Consider the following 27986-nt stretch of genomic DNA (forward strand, 5'->3'; position numbering starts at 1 on the left):
TACTACCATCCATCTTCAAGCCCATCTACTAGTAACCCGACCAGCTCAGTCAGCCTTCCTGCCGGTCCCAGTCTGGTTCCTCCAAGTCCACTCACCTCACGGCTCATTCGCTGCACCAAGTAGCTTCCGTGCTACCATCCATCTGCAAGCTCATCTACTGGTACCCCAACCAGCTCAGTCAGCCTACCTGCCGGTCCCAGTCCGGTCCCTCCAAGTTCCTTCTGGTCTCAGTTCAATGTTTCAAGTTTCCAGTTCCAGTCACTCATCACCAAAGGCAGTTCTCACTGCTACCCACTTCTTATATTAAAAGAGCTATTCATGTTATCCATGGTTCCAGTCCAGCTGGCCTCCAGTGATTCCAGTTCATCACCTGAGACAGGTAACTCACTAGCACCAACTGTGACAGTAACCCTTTTACACAATGCCCACAGTAGTAGTGCCACTTATACAATGCCCCCAGCAGTGGTGTCCCTTACACAATGCCCCCAGTAGTGGTGCCCCCTATGCAGTCCCCTTAGTAGTAGGGTCCCCTATGCAGTGCCCCCAGTAGTAGTATGCCCCCCATTAGCATGCACCCCAGTAGTATGCCCCCAGTAGCAGGCCCCCAGTTGTAGTGCCCCCATTAGCATGCCCCCAGTAGTAGTATGTCCCCCAGTAGCAGTGCCCCCATTAGCATGCCCCCCCTAGTATGCCCCGCCTAGCAGGCACCAAGGTGTAGTGCCCCCCAGTAGTAGTGCCCCCAGTAGTAGTATGCCCCCCAGTAGTAGTATGCCCCCCAGTAGCAATGTCCCCAGTAGTAGTGCCCCCATTAACATGCCCCAAGTAGTATGCCCTCCAGTAGTATGCCCCCTAGTAGTTGTGCCCCCAGTAGTAGTGCCCCCATTAGCAGGCCCCCAGTAGTAGTATGCCCCCCAGTAGCAGTGCCCCCATTAGCATGCCCCCAGTAGCGTCCCCTTACAAACACATACATAAAAAAAATAAACTTATCTGAATCCCCGCTCCTGCCGCCGTCTGCTCTGCTCTATTACGCGCGGATGAAGCCAGAAGACAGAGCTCATGAGTGAGCTCCAACCAGCTCCCTTCGTGCAGCAGCCAATGAGAGTCTGCCTGACTCTCATTGGCTGCTATTACAAACACACAGCTGCCGCTGGCGACTGTGTGTTTGTGTCTGTGTAGGGCAGACCGCTATCACAGCGGTCTGCCCTACACTAGAGGAGCCCTGACGTTGGATTCTCTCACAAGAACCCGACATCAGGAGGCCGCCATTCTTCCCTGAACGGGGATCTGAGCCAGGCGTGGAACACCCGAACAATGTTCGGATACACTCGGATCCCCTATGTTCAGAGCGGTTCAGATTCCACAGAAGCCAAACCGCTCATCTCTAATAATACTTATAATTCAATTCTTAACACAGTTCATATAGTCATATCATCTGTTTGCTGGATTAACACTAAATAGAGGTTACATATATATCATTTAATTTGGTTGTCTGTGCTGCAGACCTGCCGACCGCCTGATATGTTGCCCGCAGAATCCATTAAATATGACGTTACAAGTGGGATGGCATATTCAAATGTCTTTGCTGGTAGACATATCAAGCGGATGATTGGTAAGTGTATATGCACTTACCAATCGTAAGGTAGATTGGCGGGTTGGACCCATCGGCCAGGAGTGTACCCAGTTTACGGGATAAATTCAATTATTTCCTGCATAATTTATCCAATTCCATCAATTTAACTGCTAAAGTTTAAGGACTTGGAGTTAGCATTTATCATTGTTTCCATGACTATAGACAAGATGTCTGTGGTTAGTAAGCTATCCAATAGAGTCCCTGGTCTGGATGTATTTACAGTCTTATGTTAAAAAAGCTTTACCTTGGTTCTTGTCTCCAGATTGACCAATGTACTGTATTTTTTAATGTCATTATAGGAGAAGAGTTTCTTCAGTACATGTTTAGAGCCTATGTTGTTGTTGTTGTTGTTGTTGTTGTTGTGTTCCTAAATTCAGAGAATAACAACCAAGAATTTAAGGATTTTGCATCTCTGGAAATTATGTTTCTGCTCACAAACACCCATGTATTGCTAACCAATTAATGTAATTTTTGTGAGCACTCAGGATTAAAAACTAATTGTTCAAACTCTTTGGCTCTCCTACAACTGAGTTGTGACCTATATAATCTGTATAACCTTAATTACAAACCATTGTTATGGGTTTATAAATCACAACTCTCTGCATGGTCCAAATGAAGACATGAAGATCATTGTTAGGAAGATGTCAATTAGAATTTTGCAGTACTACTATGCTCAGACCTTAAGTTTGCACAGTATTTGAGGCAGCATACTGGCAGTATACTGGCTCAGGTATACTTCTAAGGATATATTAGAAAAATTGTCCACATGCAAGAATATCATTCCAACTATGTTTATACACTTCCATGAAACTTTTGAATTCATTTAAAGAGTCCATGCAAATAAATTTCAACATGTTACTATCTGCTACCTCCTTAAGATCACCATTACTCAAGAATTCTGAATTTTCAATTGGGATGAACAGCATAATCACAGTATCCATCAGGACTATCATTTCTTGAGGAACTTGCAGATTCTATTCTAATCCAATTTTTGTTCAAAATATAAACTTTCAGGATATCCTCTCAGATATCCTGAAATATGATCAACATTCTTCATCTTACTTTATTAAGAATATTCAAAAGCTACAGGGGAAAGAAGGTTTTGCAAAATTTTGACTTTAGAGCCAAAGAAACTCTAAAATCAGTTATAATCTTTGTACTTTATTAATTTCCCACTCACCTTCAGTACATATATATTTGAAGCATACAGGACTTGACCACAGTCTATTTAAATGTAATCTTCACAATATGGTGGCTGTTCCCCTGTAGGTAAGTACATTTCAGAATTATGTTTCAATCTGATTCAAGACATCTTAAATGTTTATTTAACTCCTAGTATACATAAAAGAAAAACTTCATAGATCAAGTGATGTTGATATGCATTAGTATAGATATAGAATTAGTATAGATACACAATGTAGAGTGATAGGCATTTATGGGGGGTGCCCGCTACTGGGGGCTCTGTATAGGGGTGGCCACTACTGGGGGCACTGAAATAGGGGGTGGCCGCTACTGGGGGCACTTTATGGGGGGTGGATGCTACTGGGGGCTCTGTATAGAGGTGGCCACTACAGGGGACAATTTAGGGGGGTGGCCACTACTGGCGGCACTGTATAGGGGTGGCCACTATTGGGGGTAATTTAGGGGGGTGGCCACTACTGGGGGCAATTTAGGGGGGTTGCCACTACTGGTTTACTGCATAGGGGGGACTACTACTGGGGGCACTGTATAGGGGAGACTACAACTGGGGTCAATGCAGCATAGGGGGATTGCTACTGGAGGGTTACTACTGGGGGCACTGCATGGAGGGGGCGCCAGTCCATTACATTGCCAGGGGCACTTGGATCCCTAGATACACCCCTGATATATATATATATATATATATATATATGTGTGTGTGTGACTTATTACTGGATTTATGGACACCCAAAACGGATCATATGGGTAAAAAAAAAAAAATTAAAACCCTACAGTTCCATAATACAAGTATGTCACATATCTCACCATGGGGACATGTATCAAAGCTTTCAGAGAAATAAACTGAAATAAATAAATACCAACCAATCAGCTCCTAACTGTCATTTTTCAAAATATAGCCTGGAAATTGACAGTTGGAGGCTGATTGATTGGTACTTTGGGATCTATTCACTAATACTGCGTATGCACTACACGATATAATGACAGATTGAACGATATCGTTATTGTTCAATCGTTCATTATATTGTGCAGTGGACAATGAGCCCACACTGAACGACATATTGTTCAGTTCCGGCACCCTCCCTCATCCCCGAACTTGCAAAACCTGACGATATCATCAGGTTGGACAACAGGTTTGGGCGATGAGCGACGGCATCAACGACCAGTGAGAGTGTGCATTGCTGGTAATTGACGGCATATCCACTGCACGATATTGCGGATGATTGATCGATAACGATGTCTTAATCATTCATTATATTGTGTAGTGGATATGCAGCTTAAGCCTTGGAGAGGGATACAATGGAGAAAGACAAGCCCCAGCCAATCAGCTCCTAACTGTGAGTTTACAGGCTGTGTTTGAAAAATGACAGTTAGGAGCTGATTGGCTGGGACTTGTCTTTCTCCATTGTATCTCTCTCCAAGACATAGTGAATAGACCCCTTGATCTTTCTCCACTTTATTTTCTTTCCAAGCTTTGATAAATTTCCCCCCATATTTGGTAATTCAGTACACAGAAGCATTAGCTGATTAAGTTTTGGTGTAACTTTATGGACTTTAATTAACTGATTACACTAAATGCACCTATTTTATCCTATGTAAGGCACTTTCAAATAAAATAATATTTATTTTTCAATGGTGCCAAAGAATAGTCCTATGTATCCTCCAAAAGAACTGTGAAATTTAGAAAGATACACAGGGCAGTTAAAAATTAAAAAAAATTAAGTTAGAAAAGGGTTAAAAAAATGACTGAAGTACAAATTTGTAAGCTGCATACATCATACCTAAACAAATAAAACATTTGGGGCGGGATGCAGGACGCATCCCGCCACACTTTGTATGCATGCCGCAAAGGACCACTCTCTCGGTAAGTGGCCCTTTGCAGTGGAGGGATTTCTGGGTCTATGACCCAGAAGCCCTTCTGCCGTCCTTCTGCGCATGCACAGAAGGATGCACGTACTGCAGGGGTTGCTCGGAGGGATCCGATTGGATCCCTTTCACAGCACTCTCCCGATTGAAGCCATAGACTTCTATAAGGTAATACTATCAAGTAGATGGTTTACCCACCACAACCAAGCCCCGGAGTGCATCGCATTCCGGGGCTTGGTGCATATGAGAAATGCAGTCAAACCCGCATTTTCTGTGTTTGACCGCATTTCTCGCTTTGCTACAACCCACATGTGGTCTGGTTTGACATGTGTGCTATGGCAATATGGCTATTTCCAAGATCAGACCCTTTCTCACCCAGGATGCCACTGAAACCCTCATACATTCACTGGTCATTTCCAGATTGGACTACTGTAACCTCCTCCTATCTGGCCTCCCCAAATCCCATCTCTCTCCTCTCCAGTCTGTGCTCAATGCTGCTGCTCGGCTCATCTTTCTCTCCAAACGCTCTATATCTGCCTTCTCTCTCTTACAAGCCCTCCACTGGCTCCCCTTCAGAATCTAATTCAAGGTTCTCGCACTCACTTACAAAGCCCTCACCCATTCCTCTCCCATTTACATCTCTGATCTCATCTGCCTTCACTCTTCTGTCCGCCCTCTTCGTTCACATAATACACGCCGCCGTTCATGCCAATTGATTACTTCCTAACACTCCCACCTCCAAGATTTTGCCCATGCTACCCCCACCTTTGGAACTCCCTCCCTCTCTGCATCAGACTCTGCACCTCTCTACAATCATTCAAAGGAGCTCTTAAAACCCACTACTTCATTAAAGCCTTCCAGCTCTCATCCTAACTTACTGCTACAACTTCCATCCTCCCCGCCTACCCCATCTGTGTCACTCCTGCTTGTCTGCCCCTCCCTTAAAGAATGTTTATTATACATGTCCGTGTCCTGCTTTGTATTGTATTGTAAGTCACTGGTTACTTTTTTGTTTATGTACTTTGTAAGGCGCTGGAGAACACTTGTGGCACCATATAAATAAATAAATTATTATTATTAATAATAATAATAATAATAATAATAATAACATTATGGCAAAGTGCATATTGTTCTCAAAATTAAACCAATAATATCTAGTAATATATATTTAGTCTATAAAGTGTGGTAGATTATTTTAGTTCACTGCAACATAACCATGCACAATTAACCACTTATTTATAAGGCGACACATTGGTTCCTTATAGAGAGGTGTGGTTTGGATTTACCAAAACCTGAACTCATCCGAACTTTGGGGTCAAATTGAGTCCTGGCTCCAATCAATTTTGGGGTTCTCAGTAGAACCGATTCTCTGCTCGGGCCTGCTGTAAATTCATAACTGGGATTTAAAAACAGAATCTCGGGTTTTGGACTGCATGTAGACAGGCCCTAATGGCATGACTTTAGCTGTTTTTACAATTTTAAAGAAATCCAAAACCAAAACAGAAAAGAACCAAAACAGTTCAGGGTAGTTTTGCCAAAACCAAAACATGGTAGTCTACGCACACCTCTATTTCTTTAGCACCATGCCAGGGGATAAAACTGACAATGGGATACATAAGTGCAGACATACAGACAGTATTTAGAGTAGATAGATACATATTTGCAGTTAGCATGTATGTAGACAACATGCCATTTAACAGCTACTCTCTGGTATATGAAACTCAAAATACTACCAGGCATGATTCAGTAAGTCAGAAATGTATTTTTAGCTAAAGTATATTGCTTACTTTTGAAGCTTTTATTCCCAGTGAAAGGCACAAATATTTTGTTACACAGGGCCAGGCAAACTTTCTTATCATTGTTCTCAAGGTCTAACTCATACATTGTCTTTCTACTTGCTACAATGCAAATACTGCCCTTTCTGGCACAGGTTCCCCCAATTGAACAGTCAGTACCACTTCTTCAAAATAAATAGTTAATTGAAGTCTCATAGTATGGCATTTATGCAAACATGTCTTGACCGGCTGGTACATCATGTGATAAACTGCATAAACTTAACACAGAGTTAATGCAGTTTATCACATGAGGCAGCATTGCTAGTTATTGGGGCACATTTGCACAAATATCAATACAGTATAAGAACAAAACAGTGTGCATAAAGCAACCTAAATAGCCTGTTTGTAAATAAGACATTAGAAAACTAAACAATGTGAAAAGAAATTCCAAACAGACGCATAGGCGCTAACCATACACAAGAAACTTTCCTTATATTTGCAACATTCTTCTGTGAGATGGTTGATGATGTCACAGTAGTTTAGAAAAACATCTCCCATTTGTTCATGTGGAGAGAAAAACATTCACAGGTATAATGCGATACCAGTTTCTCATAAATGGGTTGGATATGGGAACCCAGCAGTTGAGATGCCGGCGGTCAGAATACAGACAGCAGCATCCCGACAGTCAGCTTCCCGACAGCATTAGGTAAGTATCCTAACTCTAATCCTTTACCCTCCCCCTAACCCACCTTACCTGCAGCCTAACCCTCCCCTCCCGCAGCCTAACCCTAACCCTCCCCACACCAGGTAACGCATGCACCATAGGGGTTTTTTGAAGCATGCACAGTTGCAAATTATTGCTTAACTACCTGAACATCAGCATTGCATATATGACTCTGAATCAAGGCCCTCATTCAGAGCCGCTCGTCAGCGGCCGTATGCTCGTAGTGAACCGGTGTTGTACAACCACGCATGCAGCAGTATAACAATGCGCATGTGCGTACGGCTGATTGCGATCTTTTTTTCCGTCGTTCGTCGAATAGCGAACAGGAAGTGATATGTCAAATGTGATTGACAGAACAGCCCGTTTTGGGGCGTTGACGGGGGTGGAGATGGGAAAACGCAGGCATGTCGAGGCGTTTTTTAGGCGTACATAAATTATCTCATGCAAACGGCCAATGTGAACGGAAAAAGTGATACGTCACTGTCTGATCCACTTTCCATTCAAACTGCTCGTTCAGCTTGTGGTCTGGTATTCTCTACCGCAATGATGATGGTCTCTTCCTCCTTCCTGTGCCTCTTCGATGTTTATCCGATTTATCAATTGTTGCCAGAAAAACAATCAACTTAGAATTGAAAACAAGCTTGTAATGTGTTTATCAAATAGTATTTTTTTAGTAGCACAAAACCGTACGCAGGTGAACTACTCAGCTGCTAATTTCTGGATTAGACAATCAATTAGCGTACCAATTTTTGTGAAAAATATGTGTTTTTACATTTTGTATTTGGGGTTATTTTATTGCAACAATATTGTCATCATGTTTGTGTTTTTTCTTCATTTTTAAGGGGCCAAGAAAAAACTCGTCCTTTTTTTTTGGCAAAGTGTTCATTAAAACTCCTAAATGGTTTTTAACCCTTTGGTTTCGGAATCCAAAATAATGTGTAGATTTCCGTTCATTTTTTTTGTTTGTTTTTTGCGGGATTACCTATGAACCAGTTTTTGAATAATTTCACAATACAATTGAGCAGATTTTCCAGATGTTTTATTTTTTAAACACATTTTTTTTTTTTATGTGTAATTGTCATAAATCAAATCTGGATAACGTAAATAACTTTAAAAAAAAAAAATAACAAAACACACAAACACAAATATTGGCAGTTGCCCAACACAAAATAACACAATTTAAAAACAATTCACAAGAAAGGAGAGGGAAGTTTTGGCCCTTAAGGAATATGGGGCAAGCACAGAAGGAATGTGGGAAAATTAGCCAGTGATGTCATCGCCTTTTGGCCCGTTTGGCCGGGGTAGGGTGGGAGCCTGACCGGGTCCGGGAGGTCCTTCGGCTGGCCTGTCCAGAGGCAGATGTTGGGGCCTCTGGACTAGGCATAGGGCTAGGCACATTTGGAGGGATGGCTGTTGTTGTGCCAGTGGTGGAGGGTCCTGATGTTCCGGCAGGAAGGGAGGCCGGCTCCACCATGTGCTGGCGAATGAGCTGCTCCAGGGCATTTGCAATCCTGATGTTGGCCCCAGTATTTGCGGCCAGGGCCTGAGCAATGGTCACGTTGGCCGCAGCATTTTGCTCCATGGCCTCCGCCACCCATAGCAGACTGGCGTCCATCCTCAGCAGAATCTCCGTGTGGTGATCCGATTTAAAATTGAGATCCGTGAGGAGGGCCACTGCCTGCGAGGGGGATTGCCCTGGACTGGCTTCTGCAGGGTCCCCAGCCGGATCTACTGCTTCCTCCCCTGCAGAGCCAGCAGAAATTCTGCGGCCAAGGCTCCCCTCTGGAGCAGACTCATCCGCCTGTGTCTCTGTGAGAAAAATGAGAAAAGAGTAACATTAGAATCTACATATTGTCACAAACACATTTCAGAGTTGGTAACATAACAACATTTACCTGGGACAACATGAGGAGCCGCAAAGTCTGGCATGTCCGTATCCATGTTGGACACACCAAACACCTCCTCATCCTGTACACACCCCTGGGCCAGCTCTTCTAAATCCGTCAACTCCAATGACACAGGGGTGGGACCCCCACCTGTCCCCCTTGCATGCCTAGCCCTCTCTGCCAGTTTTTGCTTCAGCCGATATATGAAATTGCTCCATCTGTGGATGAAAAAGTTTGCATTATTCCTGCAGTATTTGGCCCTGTAACCACTTTTTATTAAAATGTAGTTTTTACGTACCGGCGTTTGACATCCCGGGTTGCACGGTCAAACTCACCCACCCTATTGACAGCACTGGCTATGTCATCCCACATTTTCCACTTCTGGCTTGCACCCATATTCCTTTCTGCCTGTGGCAGGTTGTCATGGCACATTTGGACCAAAACCTCCATCTCCTTTCTTGTGAATTGTGGCTGCCATTTTTTTTTTGTTTGTTTCTTAGGCCGACTAGGCCTAGCAGCCTCTGACATGGCATCCTCCACTCCTTTTGTAAAAAACATTTTTCAAATTTTTATGTCAAACGTTCCCAAAATTATTGGCATAAATAATCCTTTAATACAAAAGAGACAAATACTTACCGGGCGCCTCTTAGCCAGTGTTTTGCTGCTCTGAAGCCATTTTAGAGAGTAAAGTTTCACTACAGCAGACCGTTTGTGAATTTCAGTGACGTATTTATACATGCGTCAGCATTATTCGTCCGCATCATTGATTGTGCGATCCTATTATCCGTCCTTAATTTGAGCCGAAAAATAAAGACTATTTATGGCTTGGTGCGACTCAAGTCGAGGTGGCGGGTGATGAATGTTGGAGGTTTATCTTGGAGGAGTGGATTGTTGGCGTGGTTTGTGGTTTGAGGCGGTTTTTTGGAGTTTGTTATTGGTTTTGGTTTTCTGACTTTTTAAATTTCCGTTCGCTTTTTTTTAATTGGTTATTTTCTTTTTTGGTTCTTTTTTGAGTAAGTCTTTTTAAAAATCTCCTTAAAAAAATAATGGATCTAATAACCAAATGTTAGTACTTATTTTTTTTTTTAGTTATTTAGGCATTGTTCCATTGACGTTTTTGGACTGTGACTTATTTGTCGGTTTTTGGTAAGTTTTTTTTGGTTCATGAAGTTACAATTTCGATGTGTTGGTCTTCGCATATGTTTTGCATAGTAATTTTTTATTTTGAATTTAACCAATCATGTCTTAACAAGAAATATAACGTACTCTTTAGCAAAATATAGTTAGAGTTGTATTTAATTTAAAATGCAAACTATTTAGCGCACTGATGTTTCCTTATTAACCAGTAAAAAATGCGAACTATTTAGCGCACTAATGTTTCCTTATTAACCAGTAAAAAATGCGAACTATTTAGCGCACTAATGTTTCCTTATTAACCAGTAAAAAATGCAAACTATTTAGCGCACTAATGTTTCCTTATTAACCAGTAAAAAATGCAAACTATTTAGCGCACTAATGTTTCCTTATTAACCAGTAAAAAATGCGAACTATTTAGCACAATAATGTTTTTTTGGTGTAAAAAATGTAAAGTCATGTTTTACCTCTAAATGTAGCGTGCATTTCCTAACTAATGTGTGCTCCCTTCTATATTTTTTGGGAAAAAAAATGTGTTTAGAATCCAAGTTTTTTAAAAAAAAAAAAACTAAATATATTTTTAAATTTTGAAATGTAGGTTTTTCTACTCATGAAAATACCTCGGCCTGTAAGCATCTTTGGATTTATTGAAAAAGATAAGTAGTTTTTTTGGTTCACATTTGTCTCAAACAATAACTACCAGGCTTACCATTTCAGGTTGATGTTGGTCGTCCCAGGCATAGGACTCGTAGGCGTGCAAGGCCCCAGATATATAGAACACATGTCACCCTTTTTGGAATGCCAGATGATGAGGTCTTAAGACGATACCATCTTCCTCCACAAATCATCCTAGACACTCTCTCATTAATAGAGAGTGATCTTGAACGGCAAATTGTCAGTCCTACAGCAATACCACCACTTACGCAATTAATGTCGGTGTTACATTTCTGTGCCTCAGGATCCTTTCAAACCATGGTGGGAATAGTTGCCGGAATCTCCCAATCCTCCTTTCCAAGGATCCTGAGGGCAGTGATGGAGGCCATTTTTAAACACCTCCATCATTTTATTCAAATGCCAGTGGATATGGGTTCCCTTAGTGTGGTGAAGGCCAATTTTTACCAAATAGCTGGCTTTCACACATCATAGGGGTTGTGGATGGCACTCACATACCACTTCAGCCTACAGCAAGGCTGGAGGCTATTTTTAGGAACCGCAAACACTTTCATTCACTGAATGTAATGGTGGTATGTGATGCCTCCCTCCAGATCCTGTCCCTGAATGCCAAATTCCCCGGGAGTGCACATGATTCCTTCGTCATCCGGCAATCAGGGATTTGGCACAAATTAGACAACCTACAAGCTGGTGATGCATGGCTTCTGGGTAAGTTGACACCTTCCATGGCAACCAATGCAAAGCTTGTTACACAATGGTCCTGATGTTTGTTTTTGTTTTTTCACAGGAGACAGTGGTTACCCTTGCACGCCCTGGCTGCTCACTCCTTATTTGGCTCCCACACCAGGGCCACAAAGTGAGTATAATTCCACACTTACAGCCACCAGGCAGGTGGTGGAGCGCTGTATCGGCCTTTTAAAAGGCCGATTCAGATGCCTCCATCGCTCTGGTGGCGAGCTCATGTATTTGCCGGATATGGTTTCGAAAATTGTGGTCCTGTGTGGGATATTTAACAACATCGCCATAAGGAGTGGTGTCCCAATGCAGCCAGAGGATGCCTTGCCTGAGGATGGCTCCCCTGAGGTTGGTTGGAGGTCAGTATGTGGGGGGGCCATACGCGATGATGTGGTGGCCAGATATTTTAGGTGATTATTGTAAAACATTTAGTTAATTGACACGATGTAGACATGTAAGATTTTAATGGCCAATTTTAATATTTCTTTTTTTTTTTTGTCTTTTATTCCCTAAAATTACCCAAAAAAACAATGCCTACTACCTGATCCCCAAAATTGTCTTCATGTGGCCACATTGGATATAACTTTAGGGAACAATTATTTCTTCGCCTCATATGTGGATTCTTGTTGGCCTGCTCCTTCTTCCAACAGTTCTTGAGTGTTGTTTGTAATTTTTTATTTTGGGTGTTGTTTGTTTTTTGGCGTGTGTTTTCACTGTGTGAATTGTTTTGTCACAATTCACTTTCTGTTTATTATTTGTGTGTATTAAATTTTTGCTTGACGTTAAAAAGACTTTTCCTTGGTAAATTAAAAGCACGTGTAACCTGGGCCAAAAGATGCAAACTTTCATAATGGCTAATCCTGTAATGTGTTAAATTGTTAAGTAGTTTAACATGCTTTGTGGCAAAAAACAAACAACAAAGGTATTATGGTGAAACAGTATGTTTTATAAACTAGGCCTAAGCAGGTTTGAATTAATATTTACATTACCCACCAAAAAATTATAAAAAAAATGCTGGTAATTCTACAAACCTATTGGTATTGTTAGGTGTTTAATGTGCCAGCTTACATACTTACTTGCGCTTTCTACAATCTAATTTACCGTACTTTAAAAAACATGCTCCAATAGTCGACTTATGGAAGGTTAAACAATCTAATATTTACAGACAAGGAATGAGACTTGTTAAAATACAACGCAATTTTATTTGAAACAACATTATTTGGGGGGGACAAATAAACAAAAAAATAATTATGAAGGACCGCCGACATGTGGTCAAGGACCACAAACATGGCGATGAGATGGGCCCGCAAGCTTTGCAATCCTGCCTGCATTGATTGCAGCTGCCTCTGGTCCTCTGTGGGCAAAAAAATGTGTGGATTAATAAACTGACACCTTACATTAGATGTTTGCCAACAAATTAAAAATCAGACTATAGTTTAAACAAATAAACACTTTTTTTGAAAAAAACAAAGTAATGGCAAATGCAAAGATGGTATAAATACAAACTAGAAAAATTACACACAAAAGCCAACCAAAAAAAGGGCGAAGTAAACTAGAAATACACAAGTATGAGTGTTTGGACATGTGTGATATGTGTCAGTGGTAAACATCCAAGACATTGTCTTGCAAAAATATATATCCCAACCATTAAAAAAACTTAAAAATTTGGAAATGCACAGGCAAAAAGACAACATCATCCAAAAACCAAAAAATTACAAAGCAACCATACAGTAGTTTAAAAGGGAAACATACCAGTCATCTGTATGCCGGCTCTTGGAGCCCCTACATCCTCCTCCTCTGAGGTGGGCCAGTGCTGGTCTAAAGAAGGAGGGGAGATCTGGCTCAGCGAGGAGGGTGATGAAAAGAGAGGGATGGGGGGAGGTGAGGATGATGAAAAGAGAGGGGGGGAGGGCAGGTAGAATTTGGCGGGATGGGAAAATTGGGTGAGGGAGGGGTCTCAGGTACTGGGCGGTCTAGGGTGGAGGGGGAATTTGGGGAAGGTTGTGGAGAGGAGTTTTGGCTGGGAGTGGGGGATAGGGGACGAGCCCAGCGTCTCCTTCGTCCGCGATGCAGGAGTCTGCGCTCAGCCCCTAAATGATTGATGAAAAAAGTTTAGGCTGATTTTTTGGGGGGGGTTTGTGAACAAATGTACAACACCAAAAATGTTTAAACAGTAAAACAACTGGAAACATGCACACGCAGGCATGTCATAAAACAACAAACAGGGCTAGACTGGAAACATGCACATGCAGGCATGTCATAAAACAACAAACAGGGCTATACCGGAAACATGCACACGCAGGTTGGGCAACCAAAAAAAATAAATAAAAATACACTTACTGCGGCAGCGCAGATCCGACCACCTGCGCTCCAATTGGCCGATATTTCAGCGATAGCCAAAGGAGCGCAGGCGGCGGCACACCTTCCGCGTACGCCATACATTTGCGGAGGTTGGTGATGGGGGGAGACTGGCTCGTGATCCTCTGATCCATAACCTCGGTGAGGACCAGGAGCTCCCGCCTACTAAACGCGGAGGCTCTCATGATGGCAATGTTTTTTTTTACACAAAACAGTTTTAATAAAGGGCCTAAAAAAAATTTGATTGGCTAATGTACTTTGCAAATTAACAGAACGCATTGTATTTGTTATTGTATAAGTCATGTGACCTACAGCCTCACAAATATAATGTGAGTTATGATAGGCTTGATGCAGTGACATGCGTAAGCTAATTTAAATAAACAAATTAAAGTACTAAAATATGCCTATAAAAAACAACGGAAAACAATAGTATCAATCCTAAAAACATGTAATTTGTAAAAAAAAAAACATTGGTGAAACCGTACGTATTCTGCGGTAAAAATGACACACTCTGACAAGAATAAAGTTTATTGACAATGAAAAAAAAAAAGGATTGAAAACATGCGAATAGCAATTAAGGTAATTAATATATTGATTGCCATGAAACGATTAAAGTATGTTTGCAGAATGAAAGAGCAGGTAATCGAAATCTGACAGGCCCACTTCCGGAATTGACTTGTGCGAGCGACCAAAGCAACCAAAGAGGAGACGAACGGTCGCTATTTTGAATGGTCACAAGCTAGAGGAGGGGTTGGGAGACTATAGGGCTGAAAATTAGCTACAAGCGAACATACGGACGAACGCTTTAATTTAAATATTTCCGCTCGTACGGCGGACGAGCGTACGCCCACTTGCGTCCGGGTCTGAATCAGGCCCCAAGTTCCTTATGTCTATTTTTTAACTCATATATGACCGCAAAAAACTCCTGCATTGTTTTACCTTGTATGTGCTTAGAATGCTTTTAAGAAATTCTCCACCTAAAACACATAAAAAACCACCAGCTGAAGTATGCACCTTCTTCATTTAATAAAAGGAGTTGTGTCAATGTGACAAGAGGTTATACTTTGCTTTTTCATTCATGCCAAATTACACAACCTGGGCAGTGATGACTGGAATTGTGTCACCACTCCCGACACACTATGCCTCCTGGACAGCCAAAAAGTATTTGATTTAAGTAACTCTTATGGCCTTATTAAGAGTTAGAAGCAAATGTAGCAAAGGTTGCAATCCGGCATTCAGACAAATCATGTTGCAGTGTAGGATTGCAAATGCAAATTTATTTTTTGCATCCAGAGAAAATACTGCCTGTTTTTGCATGGGGCACACTAATACTGGGCTGCTTTATTATTACATTATGATTACACTAGGCGACAGCCCCTTTCAACTCTCTGCACATTTTACATTTGGCCTAGCTGCAGTATAGTAAGGTTTTGCCAAGATGCAAAATTGCACCTTCTAGCTGGATCTACACCTAACTCAAAATGGGTTGGGTATGGGAAGTCGGCTCTCGGGATCCTGGTGGTCAGAATCCCAACGCCAGCATCCAGACAGGGTTAGGGTACCCTAAACCAGGGGTCAAGTGCTGCAGCAGGTGCGTAACTAGGTATTTAAAGGCCCAATAACAAAAGTTTGTAAGGGCCCCTATTTACCACCGAATGGTGAAATATATATTTATATATATATATATATATATATATATATATATGCAATAAACAGCGGCACTCACAGGACTTGCAAAGAAGACTCCAGACTCCCAAGGTCAAGTTCAACGTTTCAGTCAAACGTCTTTTATCAAGAACCATAGAACAATGAAAAGGTACATACCTATATACCAGCATACATCCCATAGTGACAAAACGTGTAGCCTGCCCAGCGACTCCCGCCGGATGAAGTGACGTCATCAAAGCGGGACCCGCCTCCTCTTGATGATGCGGCCATCAGACGCATTGTTGCCATAGTGATGCTCCACAACAACGGAGCTCACTACGTTCAGGCGTCAGGCCGATCATGTGACCAGCCCCTCAGCTGACCAGTAAGGTCCGTTTACTGTGTGTCAGACGGGGGTGGTAACAGAGAATATAGCGCATGCAGTGAACGGTAACTAAGGAAACCATTGTAATCAGCGCTGCGAACAAAAACAGCACAATTAGATGCAATGAAATAAACAAACTGCATGCTCCCCTATGTGTTGAAGCGGGTACCTGGGCAGGCTATAATCATGTGTGAAAAACGAAGTGGTGTTACCATGACAATAGGTGCTCATGAACAATAGTGGTGACAATAAAAATATATGAAATAGTGAACATAGTACTCACAATAAAGCGGCAATGAACCTGTGCACACATTTTTACATATACATAAACTGAAAAAACTATAAACTCTGGAAACACCGGGTAAGGATGACAAAGAGATCTGAAATCCATGTACTGTGGAAAGTAATCTACTGACTAAGTAAATCTAAGTAGGCTATGCATATGCAAAACATATGGCTCAATAAGTCTAGATGCAAAAAACAAAGAGAAGTTAGAAGTGACCGCTGAAACCATGAGTTCATCAAATGAACACCATGTTAAAAATGCTTACAATATACATTGTGGATCTCCCAATGTCGAGGTTTTACTACTATGCCCCATATGAGATGTCAAAGAGCAATAGTGAGTCAAAATCCATCAGGTCTTACGAAAAGAATGAATGTCCATACCACACCAGTGGTAGCTATTCAACCTGTGAAGAGAATATATAATTAATCCCTCCAACAAAAATAATAATAAGGTAAAGAAATCTGTATTCAATATGGATAAAGAGAAGAAGACAGAAAAAAGAACAACCTAAGTAAAGAGACAGAAAATATTCGATGGATGGAACAGATGTGAGACGACTAAGGATCTCAGTATGTTACAGCACCAGGTATTCCATGGAGGTCTCCCATCCAAGTACTAACCTGGCCTACACTGCTTAGCTTCCAAGATCTGACGGTATAAGGCGTATCCAGTGTAGTATGACTGTAACAAAAATGTATACAATCCAGATTATTAAGTCCTTGATCACTCTGAACCTACCATCTAAGATCATAGGGAAATGAGAAAAGAACAAAACATAGAAAGAAGATAAATAAACAAAGAAAAGAATGAGGAATTGGAAAAAACCGAAACAGATTGTAAAACCATCAAAGAAAGAACATGGGATAATGGGTAATAAATGCCCAGTAAGTGGTTGCAGGGTCAATAGACTCTGACAAATGATGAATGTGGTCTCATTTTCAAAAGAAACATGAGAAAGATAATTGTTTATTGAGTCCATGAGGAGATACAGTGTTCATCTTATGGATCCAAAACACCTCACGTTGTAGAAGTTTCTTTTCACGATCACCTCCCCTTTTGTTGGGTGGAATATGGTCGAAGAATTTGTATACCAAACTCGATAAAGGATGTCTTGAATTCTTAAAATGGCGGGCCACCGGCTGATCGATTTCTTTACCTTCAAGGGCCTGTCTTATGGCAGATCTGTGTTGAGCCATTCTGGTTTTGGCTGTGCATGTTGGTTTTCCAATGTTGACCAGACTGCAAGGACATCGGATCATATATATAATGTATTTGGAGGAACATGTTAAAACATGATTTATTGGTATGCTTTTCCCTGAGTGAGGATGTGCGACATCCGGACCTGTCTCTAAAAAGCTGCAAGTGGTACAACCTGTGCACTTGTAACATCCGGGTTTTTTAGCCAGAAAATGCTGTTCACTTTTGCGCGGACCATAATTTACATCATTATGGACTAGCCAATCTTTCAGGTTCCTACCACGTTTATATCCGAGCATAATTCTGGAATTCCTCAATGGTTTAATAGAGTCATCAGTGTTGATGATGGGCCAAAGGCGTTTTGAAGTAGAATTGATAAATTTACTGGCGATGTTATGTTGGTTAATGAATAACATGGTGTTCGTATTTTTCGATGTGGAAACATTAAGTACAGAAGTCTGTTTATTGTGTTCAATAGCTCTCTGTTTAGCTAAATGAAGATCTTTCTGTTTGTATCCACGTTGTATAAATTTTACAATCATGTTGTCAATTTCTTTGTCTGCAAGCTGTGGATCACTTGTGATTCTGAGTGCTCTTAGGAATTGTGAATATGGAAGACTCATTTTGAGTGAAGTAGGGTGATGGCTTTGTGCATGCAATAAATAATTGCTATCTGTTGGTTTGTGATAGACGGATGTACTAAATTGAGACCCCGACCAATCAATGTTGATATCCAAGTAGTGCACATTGCTGGAACTTTGTTCAAACGTGATCGTGATGTGGTTATGCATGGAGTTTATATGAGTCATGGCATTAATAAAATCTGTTTCAGTTCCTGACCATAGGACCATAATGTCGTCGATGTAACGGATGTAAAACACCAATGACTTGTTGAACTCAGGATTATTCAAAAAAAGTTCCTTCTCTACAGAAAATATGTATACATTGGCCAAAGATGGAGCTACATGCGAGCCCATAGCGCAGCCTTTCTTCTGCAAGAAAAATGTATTGTCGAATAAGAAGTAATTGTTGTTCAAAGTCTGTTTCAAAAGACATATGTAGAAATCAATGTTTGGTCCATGATAATCCTGATGTGACTTCAAAAAAGATTCCATGCAATCACATCCATCTTGTTGTGGAATGCTTGTGTATAACGAGTTTACGTCTATAGTACATAGAAGTAAATCCTGTGGAAGATCGTTTAAATTGCGAAGTTTTTCCAATAGTGAATTAGAATCTTTTAAAAAGGTGGGTTCCTTACCAATTAACGGTTGTACATAGAAATCTAAAAATTGCGATATCTTACTGTACAGGCTGTCCCTGGCCGAGATGATGGGACGACCAGGGGGGGCAGATAAAGACTTGTGTATTTTTGGTAATGTGTAGAGTAAAGGAGTAATGGGTTTATCAACTGTAAGAAATTGCATGGTATCTTTAGTTATAATGCCATTCAAAAGTGCTTGTGCAAGGCAGTCATCTAGTTCTTTTTTGAATTTCAACACTGGATCAGAACCTAAGGGTAAATATGTCTCCGTGTCGCCTAATTGGCGATAAATTTCTTTTATGTACTGTTGTTTGTCTTGAATAACGATAGCTCCCCCTTTATCTGCAGACCGAATAATGATAGAGTCATCATTACTCAGAGAGATAAGGGCTTGGTATTCGTTTTTGGTAAGATTATGCTGTATGGAGTGCCTGCCTTTGTACTGTGTGGAAACTTCATAATCCAACAATCTAATAAAGCTTTTGATGGAAGCATTGTTAGAGGCAGGATCAAAAGATGATTTGGTTCTGAAAGGAGTGGTGTCAGTAGATGGTAAAGTGACATCTGAATTACTAAAAAATTATTTGAGTTTGAGACTTCTATTCAATCTCCACAGGTCCTTTTTCCAGTTGAAGCTATTGAAAGAACAAGTGGGAATAAAGGTTAAACCTTTCTGTAATAATTTAGATTCCACACTGCCAGATGGAGGCGTTCCCATGGGAACGCCTACCGTCTTAAACCGGCCCCACTGACATCACTAGTGATGTCAGTGGGAGTGATTTTGGCTCTGATAGAGCCAAAATCACTCCAGGGCTTGCGGCAGCGAGTCCCTACCACATTGTCTCCGTCGCAGGCCCGATGGTCACGATGGTCAAGACCATCGCGACCATCATCATGGACGCTCGCTATAGCTGTGGGTGGTAACCCACAGCTATGCGAGCGTCCATGAGGACGCTCCAAAAAAAGGTAGGAGGGCCCTGATTCAGAGCGAGTGCTCTGGTCAGAGCGTTCAGCTCTGAATCAGGCCCATTGAACCATCAAAAGCAAAGGTTTCATTATCTCAGTCATGCCAAAAACATTCGGTATTTAGGAATATTCCGTATTTGGGAATATTTGGATATGGGAGACTCAACCTGTAATATATGTAACTTTGGCAAGGGCAAGAAAGATGAGCCACCCTAAGCTCTGTACCCCATAGCTGCTGCACACCTTGCATCTATGGTAGTTATGCCCATGCTGCAGCAAGAGGTGACATGGCACCTGTCTCTCTTTCTCTGCATGTTCCCTCCTCCTCACCACATTTGGTGGGACCTGCCTGACAGGTCGCCTCTTAATGAACGCTGCTGCGGCTGCAGGATCAGAAGAGAATTCCAACAGGTAACTTATGGCAACTAAGGACTATTGTCTTCTGTATAACTAATAGTCACACATGAATACGGTTAGTCAGGACATTTTAGGAAGGTAAAAAAAGCATTGCAAAACATGCAACATATTACTGTTCTCCATAGGAATATTTGTGATGCTGTAGGAAAACACAGCGATTAGATATGTTATTGGCAGATTTACAAGTCTCTCTTTCTCGGCATGAACACTAATGAATGTTGCTGTAGCTGCAAGAAGATCAAAAGAGAATTCCAACAGGTAATTTATGGTTTGGGGGTTTGGGGGATATACAGTCAGGTGCATAAATATCGGGACATTGACAGAATTTTCATATTTTGGCCTCTATTCAACACCACAATGGCTTTGAAATGAAACAAACAAGATGTGCTTTAACTGCAGACTTTCAGATTTAATTTAAGGTAATTACATCCAAATTAGGTGAACGGTGTAGGAATTACAACGGTTTCTATATGTGCCTCCCACTTTTTAAGGGGCCAAAAGTAATGGGACTAACAACTCAAAAGCTATTTCATGGACAGGTGTAGGCTATTCCCTCGTTAATTCATTATCAATTAAGCAGGTAAAAGGTCTGGAGTTGATTCTAGGTGTGACATTTGCATTTGGAATCAGTTGCTGTCGACTCTCAATATGTGATCCAAACAGCTGTCACTATCAGTGAAGCAAGCCATCATTAGGCTGAAAAATCAAAACAAACCCATCAGAGAGATAGCGAAAACATTAGGTGTGGCCAAATCAACTGTTTGGAACATTCTTAAAAAGAAAGAATGCACCGGAGAGCTCAGCAACACCAAAAGACCCGGAAGACCATGGAAAACAACTATGGTGGATGAAAGAAGAATTATTTCCCTGGTGAAGAAATACCCCTTCACAACAGTTGGCCAAATCAAGAACACTCTCCAGGAGGTAGGTGTATATGTGTCAAAATCAACAATCAAGAAAAGACTTCACAAGAGTGAATGTAGAGGGTTCACCACAAGATTTAAACCATTGGTGAGCCTCAAAAACAGGAAGACCAGATTAGAGTTTGCCAAACAACATCTAAAAAAGCCATTACAGTTCTGGAAGAACATCCTATGGACAGATGAGACAAAGAACAACTTGTACCAGAGTGATGGGAAGAGAAGAGTATGGAGAAGGAAAGGAACTGCTCATGATCCAAAACATACCACCTCATGAGTGAAGCATGGTGGTGGTAGTGTCATGGCATGGGCATGTATGGCTGCCAATGGAACTGGTTCCCTTGTATTTATTGATGATGTGACTGCTGACAAAAGCAGCAGAATGAATTCTGAAGTGTTTCGGGCAATATTATATGCTCATATTCAGTCAAATGCTTCAGAACTCATTGGACGGCACTTCACAGTGCGGATGGACAATGACCCGAAGCATACTGCAAAAGCAACCAAAGAGTTTTTTAAGGCTAAAAAGTGGAATGTTATGCAATGGCCAAGTCAATCCCCTGACCTGAATCCGATTGAGCATGCATTTCACTTGATGAAGACAAAACTGCCATTTGCAGTAGAGGCCTGGCAGAGCATCATCAGGGATGAAACCCAGCGTCTGGTGATGTCTGTGCGTTCCAGACTTCAGGCTGTAATTACCTGCAAAGGATTTGCAACAAAATATTAAAAAGTGAAAGTTAGATTTAGTATTGTTTAGTTTGTCCCATTACTTTTGGCCCCTTAAAAAGTGGGAGGCACATATAGAAACCGTTGTAATTCCTACACCATTTTCCTGATTTGGATGTAATTACCCTCAAAGTAAATCTGAAAGTCTGCAGTTAAAGCACATCTTGTTTGTTTCATTTCAAAGCCATTGTGGTGGTGAATAGAGGCCAAAATATGAAAATTCTGTCAATGTCCCAATATTTATGCACCTGACTGTATATTATGGTCATCATAGTTAGAGGGATAAGGGGTTAATAAAGGTGAATGGTTTTTTAAATGAGACTGAGGGAGGTAGTTATGGGGTTAATACACAAAATGGAACTATTTGAGAATGTTGGGGCTAAATGATAAAGTGGATTATAAAGGTAATAATTTTAATGGGGTTTATTAAAATAATTATATAGAACTGGATTGCTACTGTGATGCTGTATTAGTTAATTTTTCTGATGAAGGATTAATTATTAATTATTGAAGGATTTTGTAAAGTAATTGAAAAAACACTGGTTAGTATGGACAGGAGCGCAGAGAGGGGGGGAGAGCGGGTACAGATTACCCGGGCCCAGGCTTTCTGAGGGGCCCGGCAGGGGCCCGGGTCTGGCGCCACCCCCCCCCCCCTCACAGCAGCCCAGCACACAGCCTGTGCTGAGCTGCATTTGGAGACTGCTCATGGCTGCTTTCTATCGGCAAGGGGGCATGGCCACGCCTCCCGCTATTAGGCCATGCCCCCTATTACCGGGGCCCGCCACGGCTCTTGGCCGGCCTGAGTATGGATCGTCACTAATGATCTCTGTGTTATATGTCGGTCACTAATGCTATCAGTATTATATAGTAGTCACTGATGCTCTTTGTATTATATGCCCATCACATATGCATATTTTACAAAATTGCAAATTGAATGCAATTGGAGAAAGCAGACTGATTTATCTGAAAGTATTATTATACCCCTTTTATACCAAGCTAAAAATCCCGGGTTGATGCACATCAACCAGGGATTTTTTTCGGTATAAATGGATCCAACTCGGATATTCAGGGTTGGCCATGAGTCATTCTTGTGCCACCCTGCAGTGTAAATGGCGCTTTCCGGGTCACGATGACCCGTTTCGCAGCACATGCTGGCTTCAGTGGCGCTTGGAGATCACGTCATCTTAAAGTGTCCACGTCAACGCCGGAAGAGCCAGGTCTGCAGTGACGGCTCTGATCTGGATTGGAAACCTGTTCCAACCTCTGGGTTAGACCCGGAACTTTGGAATAAAAGGAGTATTAGTCAGCTTTCCTGAGTTTAGTGTGTGAGTTACTTTATTTTTGAAAGACTGTTAGTGCTGCGAATACAAAATTATTCTGTTAAAGCTTTGTTACATTGAGTTACATCATTCTTTTTTTTCTTCTGTACTGTATATGGTTGTGGTATTGCTAATGCTTTTAATACTTTATTGTAGATATTTGTCTCTCAAAAAGAGATTAATGAAAGCCAATATGTACATATTTAAAAGATTAAACATGCAGGGCAGGAAATTGTTTAATGGGCATTAGAACACAGAGGGATAATCCCCACTATCTCATGCAATTTGATAAATAGCTGTGCGTATCTGTACTCCCTCCTTTGATGTGTTCATTGTTCTCAGCAAATCCTAAGTAAATGGATGAATGAAATGTAATTCAATTATTTAACTAGGACAAACACAATTTTGTAAATAGACACTGAAGTGGCACAGAAGTCTCCTGATAAAATAAAATTGGCTATAGGCAACATTTGTCAATTATCTTAATTTCATGCCGCGTATCCACTAGACGATATAATGAACGATTGAACGACAACAACATCATTATCGTTCAATCGTTCATTATATCGTCCAGTGGATATGCCGTCAACAACCAGCAATGCACGCTCATCACCTGAACAGTGGTGTAAGATCATCCAAGATGACCAGAGGCAAGTTATAATATGGAATGGAAGCCCCTCACAGGGTCCCTCTCAGCTCGCGCATGTGCTGGCCCACTGCCACACATTCGCAGAACCCAGAAGTCCTTTCATCACAAAGGACATCTCTTTTTGGAATTTTAATCACAACTATACATGCATGCTGGCGTTATTAAAAATGTGATGCTTGATACATACCGCCCTGTATGTTAAATTGAATCAAAAGCAAAGAAGCTTGCTTACAAGGAAGATGGCAGAAGACCACACTACTAACATTATTGCATCCACATCAAGGCACACAGTGGAATTCTCTGCAAACCATATGCGACCACATAGGACTGCCACACTGACTTTAACCATTTATTGCAACGAACAAACACCATTCATGGTGTATATTTCTTTTTATTTTATTTTAATGCTGTACACAGTCTTAACAAGAATTATTGTTATTCATTATCAAGAGATTTTTAGTGGACTATTTAATTGTATTAAATTCATGCATTATCACTGATGTATACAACACCCCTTATAGCCCCAGAGCACATGGTGTATCTTGAACAGTTATTGTTTATGTAAGGCTAGACACCTCGTTCACTTTTGCAGCCAGTGGTTAACACACATCATACATACTGAGCACCATTATATTGCATTTAATTGTCGTGGCACTCCAGTCAATGCTCTTCAGCATCTATCTGCCTGTGCTGTTTCCATGTTCTGTCTCCATTCTGTGTCTGTCTTCTTCACCCTAACCCATCCTCCTATAATCTGTTCCCAGCATCATGCAGGAATGGCTTATATTACCCTGTAAGAATGTGACATAAAAGAGTGCAACAGAACTATGAAAGGGATCTTTTACTACTTACAATGAGTTATTATGAAATAATGCAGAGTAAATGCTAAATAACAATTTCAATTTAAATAATTATGAAAAACACATTGTTTGCTACCTCACAACACTTATGCTATAGTTTAGTTTCTGACCATGGCCTTATCTGTGTGTGGAGTAATGATACTGGATCAGAACCTCTATACACACCTTCCTATACCTTCTAATGTCCTGCCTATACCTTCTAAGGATGACGCTAATTTGCGTACGCAGTCACACCATAAATAAAGACTTAGATGTGGAATCTGTGGTTCCAAAGCACAAGTGATATTCAGGTAAAAGTTCAGACAGTTACACGCAATTGATCAAGACACAATTTAGGCGCAAAAGGAAATGATACAGACCCAAGTACAGTATACATACGCAGCCGCTTCCGGACCCAGAGATAGGCATCAGCAGGAGACCCCTCGTCATTCAGCATTCAGCACGAAGACTGAGAATCAGTGTTTGTGCACTCATATTTATAACCCCCCAGAATAAACAGGACAAAAGGGAAGTCTGTTGCTGATATCATTGGTTCTCAGGGGTGAAGCATCTGTTACAGCACATTTAACCAGCTGGTTCAAACAGACTCTCCCTGCCTCTAACAGCTGGGGGTCTTCCTCTTCACGTACCGGCAGCATCCTAACAGTTGTTTCTAAAATATACATTTTGTTGCTTGTAGGCTCTGTGATCCATAACTCGGGAATGCATGATGCGATCTCCCCACCGATAACACCAGAATACTGTGAAAAGAGTACGCATCAGTACAACTCCAAACACGACTGGTTTAGCATGTATAATACCTTAGTTATCAAATATCTTTATTTCTCAGCATTTAAACTAACTGAACCTACTTAAATCATAAACTTTAAAGCTTATTGAACCTTATGTGTGGATATGTAATGTGTGGGTATCCAGGGTTTGATATGAGGACGCTAGTTAACTTGGGTCAGATGCGTGCGCATAAAGTTAATAAAACAGCAGTTTCATACAAAGTCCTATGCATTCGCTAATATGCGACTAGTTAACAGCGCTATTGTATGTATTAATGTGCGTATGGGAAATGATGAAAAATGCAATCGCATGGTGCTATTAGTATTATCGCTACATGTACAAAAATGTGAGTTTATCTAAAATGGCGCGTAGGCGGCCATTCGCAAAATGGCATCTTGAGATCTCATTTTCAAGATGGCGTCTTGCGGCCAGTTGCAAGATGGCTTAGCCGCGATTAAATTTTAAACTGAACTTGTCTCAGCCAATTATTCAGCTTCGATAGTCCACCCTTTGATAGCAAACAACATGCTATCACAATCTGCTATTAGAATTTAATTTAGGCTTACATTTACATATTATTTGGTGTTATTATGGGATGGCACAAGGTGGTTCTTTATCCATCAATAATGTGTCTCTGGGTGGGTACATAAAACTACTATTATACGCACACCGCGGATCTTGGAAGATCATGTGAAAGGTGTGGGAAAGCACCAGTCTTATAATAGCAGTCTCGAAGGGGAATTGAGACTTTACATCATCTGAGGTGTTCTATGAATAACATTTCAATAATACATTCTATGCATGCCTAAATATATAATACATCAAAAAATTGTATTTCCTAGTTCAGGGTTGTAATGCAGTTCAATATTTGCCTCGGTATACATATGGTCATTACTGACCACCATCATAGTTTCATTCTTTCGTTTCACTCTGTTTTTACATTTTCCATACTTCAACACAATAGGAACACACCGGACGCATATGCCAATTATTATGATGACAATCAGTATAAGGATTAAGAATTTGTCTATGCTGGCGATCACTTCCTGGACCCATTCCCCTAGACCTGAGAACCATTTTACTGGGTTCAGCCATGACACCCATCCTTCTATCTTTTCCCCTACTTCAGCCACTGAAGCGTTATGGTTCTTGCGAAATTCCCACTTTAGCTGCAGAATTTCATCCATCTTCCGGTCTATCACCTCCTTAGGGTCACTGGTATCATTGGTGACATAGGTGCAACATTTTACTCCAAATTGGGTGGCCAATGTTACGCAATACCCTCCAGTAACAGCAGTTAAATAATTCAACACTAGCCTGTGTTGCACCAGTTCTGTCTTGTACGCTTGCAATTCTCTCCCTGTATACCTGAATGTGTCATCGTACATCTCGGTGATATTATCTATTAATTTAGCAAGTTCATGGATATATCTAAAATTTAATGTACCCCGAGCGATCCTAGTGGGGTCCAATGCAACCAGAACTTGAAAGCCAGTTGTCTCACTGATTAACTGAGTGGCTTTATGTATATCACCAGGTACCATATTTCTTTTGCCTCTGTGTTCATATTGTGTGTGAAGATATGGTGACGGTGTGTTTTTATGTATACCCAGCATTTCAACATGTGTGAGGGTCATAACTTCTGGGACTACTTTTCCCAGGTAACACAAACCTTCGGAAATTGGGGAGAGCCATTTATACGCTTTTCTTCCACAGATGAAATATACATTATCAGGGAGAACATAAGGAATGGAATGCATCATTAGCATTAAGCACATTTCCCCTGCAAACAATCCTATTTCTTGTTCTTCCATCTGGTACAGGCAAGTTTCTGGCTGTATTATTTTAGCACAATAACCATTTGGCACCTTACCAATAATTTCTTTGGTGGAACGCAATGTATACCGATACCTAAAATGTTTCCCACCAGACTTAATGGAGCGCAGCAGATCATGGTTTATGGACTCATTATCAGCTCTTTGTGAGAAGGTCATCGTCTGATTATTCCCCGTCACTTCCCAACTCCCGGGATTATTGGGGTTGGTTATGTTTAAACACAAAAGTGATCTATCTACTTGGAATTGATAGAGTTTGAAATGAGGTGGTTTGGATGAGAGGAATTTTCCATCCAATGTTTTACCTTTTTGTAATTCTATAATTTCCGTGATATTCAGCGGAAATGGCACCAACCCTACGTTATGCTGTCCCTGGGGCACATGTGAACACACCCAGCAATCAGTTTTGTTTAACACTTTGCCTACCATACTATGATAATCCTCTAGAGGATACCCACCCCAGTACGGATTATATTTAGGTTGGCACCGTTGGATACAGTTCTCATCTACTAGGGACCCACAAAGCTCACAAATACAGGAATCTTCAAGCGATAACCCTCCACACCTTCCCCGAGTATCCGGAATGACAGCTCTTTTAACAATAACAGTACTAAGATTGGAAAGGCACTCCCCTGATCGGCATTGCACTCCTCCTGATTCCACTCCATCAGCACTGCCATCAGCTCCCGTTTCCTCAATCGGTCCCCCATCACAGACACTGGATATTCCCGGACTGACCAGGATGGTGAACACTCTAAAAG

The 27986-nt window shown here is 41.2% G+C and overlaps 1 pseudogene; it reads right to left on the reverse strand.

The window, feature by feature from the left end:
• Positions 1-16869: 16869 nt before the first annotated feature.
• On the reverse strand, positions 16870-16987 carry LOC148511370 (5S ribosomal RNA; annotated as a pseudogene).
• Between the last annotated feature and the right edge of the window lie 10999 nt (positions 16988-27986).

Source organism: Taudactylus pleione, unplaced genomic scaffold (assembly GCF_031769625.1).
Source record: "Taudactylus pleione unplaced genomic scaffold, aTauple2 ptg000309l, whole genome shotgun sequence".
Classification (NCBI taxonomy): domain Eukaryota; kingdom Metazoa; phylum Chordata; class Amphibia; order Anura; family Myobatrachidae; genus Taudactylus; species Taudactylus pleione.